Source organism: Lytechinus variegatus, chromosome 16 (assembly GCF_018143015.1).
Source record: "Lytechinus variegatus isolate NC3 chromosome 16, Lvar_3.0, whole genome shotgun sequence".
Classification (NCBI taxonomy): Eukaryota; Metazoa; Echinodermata; class Echinoidea; order Temnopleuroida; family Toxopneustidae; genus Lytechinus; species Lytechinus variegatus.
The window spans coordinates 27,507,464-27,513,822 of record NC_054755.1 but is presented as its reverse complement, the minus strand read 5'-3'; the positions used below and the strand labels follow the sequence as shown (position 1 = coordinate 27,513,822).

At 39.7% G+C, this 6,359-nt stretch overlaps 1 pseudogene; it reads left to right on the top strand.

The window, feature by feature from the left end:
- The first annotated feature begins 210 nt into the window (after positions 1-210).
- On the top strand, positions 211-5,702 carry LOC121430391 (annotated as a pseudogene).
- The last annotated feature ends 657 nt before the right edge of the window (positions 5,703-6,359 follow it).

The following is a 6,359-nucleotide window of genomic DNA, read 5'->3' as shown; positions in this document are numbered from 1 at the left end:
CCCAAAAAACGGTACAATATTCGCCAGAAAGAGTGTTCACCCGGTGTATTGCATGCACTTGCCAGTTAGTCCCGACAAAAACTTGAGGACAAGTCAATCTTGACGTTTAATTGCCATAATAACCAATATTATGACTGTGGGCATTAACGGAAAGACAAGACAGATAAAAAATAATATATCTGTACCCGTGCCTGAGATGCTGAAGTGAAAATGTCGACTTGTGCGACCTTCCGAAATGTTGATGCCTTGATTTCGACCTCGGCGTTGTTTCTGCAGACCTGCTATGCCTTAGGAACGATCAAGTCTATCGGTCCTGGAACGGGATTTAGGACTTACCTCGACAGGTATCGGCATCTGTCTTGGTTTGTTCAACGCGTTTGGATATGGTCCAGGTGAGTGGCAAATGTCATGCTCCTTGAGGAATATACAGTGCGTCCAACAAAAAACGAAACCGAGATATAGCGATGATTTAAAAACTATCGTAAACTTCATCACAAATACAAATGTTCAATATCTGCTGTTTGATTTTATACCTTAATCACAAACAATGGTCAAGAAAAAAGTTCTGTTTATTTGAAATAAGGCTTCAGTTGAATTTTAATAATTTCATATTTTTCCAGGCTATAGCTTCCAGACCTATATACTCGACACTCCGTTTTGTGGACAATCAGCCATATGTAGTCTTTTGTTAACCATGCGATAGCTTCGTCTGGAAACTGGTGAAAACACGTTTGTTTAATGAAATTATGGAAATACATGAATTGCGTCGAAGGGACCGATCTTTGTTATTTCTGAACCATTTTCTATGAATGAGGCCTCAAATTAGAGAGCAGATATTGAACCTTTTAAGCATGTGATTTTCTTTTTGAAATTCAGATACCCCCACAAAAATTACTTGTTAATATCCTTTCATCAAATTGTTTTTCTCACTCATGCGTGGATGAGAAATATTTTATGTTTTACCAGATGAAAGAGGAGTCTCTATAAGGTTTACAATGATTTGTCTATTGTATTTATGATTAATAGGGTCATTGCTAATACCTTGTACCTTAGTCACATTTGTTCTCCGGCGGCCGTACGGCGAGTCGAAAATGGCCGTTTTAACATTTTCTGTACCAGCTTAATATGGGTGGTTTGAATAAAAATGAATAAAGCTGCTGTTTTCGACTAGCCGCACGGCCGTCAAACGTGAGCGAGGTATTGATCTCCATTTTTTTTCGTGTGTGGGAAGCACTGTACATGAATTGCTAACTATTTTCACATGACGAATGTTGCAATGTTTCACATTCTATTCAATCTATCAATGTTGATATTTACCTCCGAGTTCCTGATCCAAAATTTATTTCGGGAGGGGCAGGGATAGAAGGGTGCACATTATTTTGTTGACGACACGCAACCAGTGTTGAGCATTGTTGAGTGAGAGTCCTTTCTTTCACTGCAATCTTCATGAACTTGGTAAGCCAACAAAGGGCCAACAAAGGACACGGATTGTTTGTGATACGTGATACCATTTTATTACCAGTCTTGTATCTGGTGAGGTGTAGTCTGATATCCATATGTAATAACATTAAATCATGAAATTTATAGAAATCTTCCAGCTAAGGAGCCTTCCGTCGCCACCCATGCCAGAGGATCGATCCGCGCCTGCTGAAAATTTCTGTTGAAAAAAGATAAATGGTGCAGTTTTCTTATTATGTTAGTGGCTGGGTCTTACATAAAATCATGTTTACGCACAGAAGAATTCATATTGCTAAAGAGTTCACGTTGACATGCTTTAGGCAAAAACGTTACCTAAAACCTACTTATCTGCTTTCGGGATACAATAGCGATTTTTCCCCCTCTCCATTCATCGTATTCAATACAGCATCAGCATGTGACCAAGATTTCCAAAACCTAATAATACGTCCGCTTTTCTGTTTATTCCAAATTATTTAGTTATTATGAAAGAGGCTGTTCTAGTGCGCCCGACGAATTCACATTTTTCTTCCTTTTTCACGTACATTTTTCCTTCAGAAATTTATTATCGCATACAAATCCATACAGAGAGAGAGAGAGGGGAATTATCACAAATATTTGCACGTCTTATGTTTATCTAGAGCTCGCTAGCACTCACATCCCCAGTGATTTTTTTGTTTGAAGTATATGAAACATAATTACTTTGTCCAACGTGAATAAATTTTCGATAAATGCTGTACCCGCTGCTGTAATACCTTGGTCACATTTGCTCTACGGCGGACGTACGGCGAGTCGAAAACAGCCGTTTTATTGATTTTATTTCAAACCACCTATAGGCAGCAGGTACAAAAAATGTTAAAACGGCTGTTTTCGACTCGCCGTACGGCCGCCGTAGAGCAAATGTGACCAAGGTATTATTACTACTACGACGACCTCCACCACCTTGGATGTACGCTTATTTCCGCCCTGGTTGGGGGTGGGGACGCATGGACAAATTAAAAAAAAAACACTCAAAAGCGAGGTAGCGAAGCAACGGAGCTTGTCTTGGAGGTGAACGATTTCGTACACAGTGATGGTAAATTATGTTGGATTTTTTGGTGAAAAATCAAGTTTCTATTTTTTGTGGGGGGGGGGGGGCTTCTGATACCGTTGCTGCCTACGACCATGCCCGCAATTACTACTTCTAGCAATACTACTGTTACTTCAACTACTGTTATAATAGTAGGCCCTCTGTCACAATTGCATAAATCTAAAATATAGTCGTTTTGTTTTACAGGACCAGTGGTTGCATACCTTTACCAAAGACTCCGCGGCGGCTTCCGAAGGTGTCTTGTGATGACTGGGGCAGTGTTAGCAACATCCGGACTCGTGCTGGCATCGTTCGTCACCAGTGGTGTAGAACTGGCTCTTTGCCTTTCTCTTGCAGGTATGGACATTCATGGTAGCAATAAAAGTATATTGGTGTACGGAGCATCGGTGATGATGATCGTGATGGTGGTGGTGGTAATAGTGATGATGTTTGTGATAGTGGTGATAGTGATGATGATGACGATGATGATGATGATGAAGACGTTAAAGACAATTGTAGTAGTGATGATAACAATAAAAATAATAGCGAAAAGAAAAAAAGTTTGTAAAAGCAATACGTGATTGTGTAGTAATTACCGAATTTATAGAAAAGACTCATTATTCTCTGCCCTTGGGGCAATATCGATCACAAAATGACCTGAAACACCATTTGACACCAATTATGGATGTCTGACTCAGGTTGAAATAATTTAGCTTGGTTGTATAACTTTGCCTCATGCAGGACTTGGCTCCAACATTCTGTCTTTATCGTTAATAATCACCATAAACTACCAGTCCGGTGATGCCTTTGGAATCTTCTACGGCATTGGCAATTCAGGATATGCCTTTGGGATGGCCCTTGTGCCACCCCTTGCTGACTACCTGATGGGAATCTACGGCTGGAGAGGGTCCTTACTGATCGTTGGGGGCATCATGGCACACCTGATACCTTTGACCTTGATGGTGGGTCTCGATATAGAGGGCGCTTCAAATATTGAACTTGACAATTCACTTCCCAAGGAACGAACGACTGACGGGCCCGTTGATACGATCGCCAAAGAAACAAGCCTTTGCACTTCAGGAGTTCAGACAACGCCACTTCATCCTTTGGATAAAGCACAAGCAGAAACAAAAGACGTTGATAACATCGCCTCACTGGAGGAATTCAGTGCAGAGACAAGCGAAGATACATCTTTAATAGAGAGTTCATCCACTAGTAAATGCGATAAGGACGTTTCTAACAAGTACAATCGGCATGCCGGGAATGGGCGTTATAGTCAAACGATTTGTTCCAAACTTTACGCCACTGGTTGCCGAATCGTCCAGGACTCCATCTACAATCAAGATCGTCTGATGATCCTTCTGATGTTCCTCTCTGTGGTGTACGCCATTCTAAATGGTGGTTGGTACTCCTTCCTCATCCCACGTGCAGTGGCACTGATCGGCAAACCATCCAAAGCATTATGTATTGCGTACTCCGGGGCCGTCGCAACCTTCATCGGCCGCTGCTCCAGCGGAATACTCGTGGGGTCCAAACTATGCGATGGGAAATACTTGTTTCTTTTCTTTACTTTACTCAACATCACGTCACTTCTTGTAGATACCTTTGCACCAAAATTTCCCGTAATGATTGTGACGTCATTTATTACGTCACTGATGATTGCTGAGAGGAACGTTCTCTTATTGGTGATTTGTAAGGACAGAGCTCATCAGTCCCATTTCCCAGTCATACTAGCTTCTTATCAGATTGCGTTTGGAGTCGGGACGTTCCTCGGATCATCGTTTGCCGGTAAGACCCGGCCCCCTTGACTCAAAGGGGCTTATCGATTTTGCACATCCACTTAGTGGACGTTGACGTGAGCTCTTATAATCGAGAGTTTTTGCTGCGGGACGCACAACGCTTTCAAGAACGTAGAAAATGTATTGTAAAAGCCCTTCAGGATAATGAGCAGCTGAGAAGTCTTTGTCGAAAATTGGCGAATCAAACAGCAGTTTCGTCCTGGGGTCTGGACAACGACCTATTGTTTTCAACTTTTCGTCAGCTCCCTAAATTGAGAACGAAACTGCCGTTCCGGTTCACAAATAATCGACAAAGACCTCCGAGTTGTTCATTGTCATTTGACTTGCTAATTACACCAAACTATGATTGCATCGTTTTTTTCCATTTCCATATGCTATATACTGGTTTTCTTTAAACATCAGTGCGATAATTTCTATCTGATTTACATTACTTTGTATTATGTTTGGATTGAAAATGAATCGAAATGAAATTATTATCATCTTCATGTTCGCGGATATTTTGTTTAACGATGATGAAATGGTCGACTATGACGACGACGATTATGGTAGTACTATAAAAAGTAATAGTATATTGATTAATGGTATTCGAGAACCAACAAATACAAGCATTAATAAGTAATTAAAATGCTGACGATACTTAAAGCTATGATGAAGATAATACAAAATAGAAAACAATGATCGTTAATGAAAATATAATGTTCATAATAATGATATTAATGATAGTGAAACCAATATGTTTCAATAGCAAATGTAAATTCTACTACCAAATTAATTTCATTTGAAATTCCACAAGGCTCAGTCTTGGGTCCACTACCTTTTATTATCTACATTAATAGTAAATCATCAAACATTTTATCAATTAATCTCTTTTGCAGACGACTCAAATATATCATTTTCCCATCAGGACCCAAAATATTCACTTAACACAATCAACCAAGAGTTGAATCAAGTTTCAGAATGGATAAAGTCCAATCAATTATTGCTCAATTAAAAAAAACATGCTTAAATTATAGATGAACTCCCAGGTAACATGATTTTCAAAATTAATAATATGCAAGACTTTAAATAAAAAAAAACTTCTAGGGATAACTATAGACGACAGACTTTTGTGGAAGGATCATTTGTTTCATATTGGAAATCGTTTCCTTCTGAATAATGAATATCTTAAGACTGATGTTTGTGTGTCTTAGCACCCAATTTATTATTGATTTCACACACAGGTTATGTTGCCGATGTGGCAGGAACCGCCAACGCTTCTTTTATGTTCATCGCAGCGGCCGATTCCCTTGTATTCTGTCTGATGCTTCCACCCGTAATCGTAGACAGGTTACAGGAACGCAGCATTGGTTGATGAAAAAGTGGCAATTATGAGCTACGGAGTTCATTCAGCGACTGATTAACTCAAGATTAGAGACTATTCACTCCATGACGCATGACGGAATTAAGAACATAGACAAATATATTGTACAATGCCCTCAATGACAAAGAACAACCAAGAAGTCTTTGTCGAAAATTGGTGAATCGAAATAGGAGATTCGTCCTGGACTCTGGACAAACGAAAGACTTGCAATTTTTTTTGTCAGCTCCAAGACTTAGGACGAAATTGCTGTACCAGTTCACCAGTTCTCGAAAGAGGCCATTCAGCTGTTCATTATCATTTGACGGGCATTGTCTAAAGATTTGCTGTGTTCTTGAATTCGCCCTCGATGCAGTTGTGAAAACTCATGGAAGAAAAGCGATATTGGAATTGACGTTAACCACGCCCGCGAACCAAAGTTGGATTATCATCTATCTTCCACTCCACGGAAAATTACATGTGGAGAAAGAAAGTCGCACATTAATATGAATAATTATATTAAATTTGAAAATTGGTAATCCCCCTCTTCCTGACATTCTCCCCCCCCTCTCTCTCTCTCGAGATACTAAAGATCTTTCTCTTCATTTTCCTCTTCTTATTATTTTGATGTTTTGATAAATAAGAGATTTGTAGTGCTAAAATCGCGCCCTTTTCAAAGTATTTCATGAACGTACATATC